The sequence below is a fragment of the Oryx dammah genome, unplaced genomic scaffold (genome assembly GCF_014754425.2).
Source record: "Oryx dammah isolate SB20612 unplaced genomic scaffold, SCBI_Odam_1.1 HiC_scaffold_20, whole genome shotgun sequence".
In the NCBI taxonomy this organism is placed as follows: domain Eukaryota; kingdom Metazoa; phylum Chordata; class Mammalia; order Artiodactyla; family Bovidae; genus Oryx; species Oryx dammah.
Genome location: NW_024070204.1, coordinates 23545151 through 23545794, shown reverse-complemented (window position 1 = coordinate 23545794; position 644 = coordinate 23545151). Strand labels below are relative to the sequence as shown.

The 644-nt window shown below is 45.7% G+C and overlaps 1 non-coding gene across 1 annotated transcript; it reads left to right on the top strand.

Annotated features, from left to right (window-relative positions):
* Window positions 1-301: 301 nt before the first annotated feature.
* On the top strand, window positions 302-374 carry TRNAS-GGA. The gene has a single exon. It is a non-coding gene; the product is annotated as a tRNA-Ser (tRNA).
* Window positions 375-644: the final 270 nt, after the last annotated feature.

Sequence of the window (644 nt, the reverse complement as noted above, 5' to 3'; positions counted from 1 at the left end):
AGGCTGAAAAACCAATGCTTTTGAACTGTGGTACTGGAGAAGACTCTTGAGAGGCCCTTGGACAGCAAGGAGATCAAACCAGTCAATCCTTAAGGAAACCAACATTAAATATTCATGAGAAGGACTGATGCTGAAGCTAAAACTCCAATACTTTGGCCACCTGATGGAAAGAGCTGACTCATTGGAAAGAAAGACTGAAGGTAAAAGGAAAAGGGGATGACAGAGGATGAAGTGGTTAAATAACATCACTGACTCAATGGACGTGAATTTAAGCAAACTCTGAGAGATAGTCGAGGCCACTTCCCTGGTGGCTCAGAGGTTAAAGCGTCTGCCTGGAATGTGGGAGACCCGGGTTCGATCCCCGGGTCAGGAAGATGCCCTAGAGAAGGAAATGACAAACCACTCCAGTACTCTTGCCTGGAAAATCCCATGGAGCGAGGAGCCTGGTAGGCTACATTCCATGGGGTCACAAAGAGTCGGACACGACTGAGCGACTTCACTTTCACTTCACTAAGGAATGTGGCGTGCTGTAGTCCATGGGGTCACAAAGAGCTGGACACTACTTAGCAGAACGAACAACAACATATGAGGTTGATGTTTCTCTTGTATACAATAATGTACATGGGTTTTATTATTCCAACTTT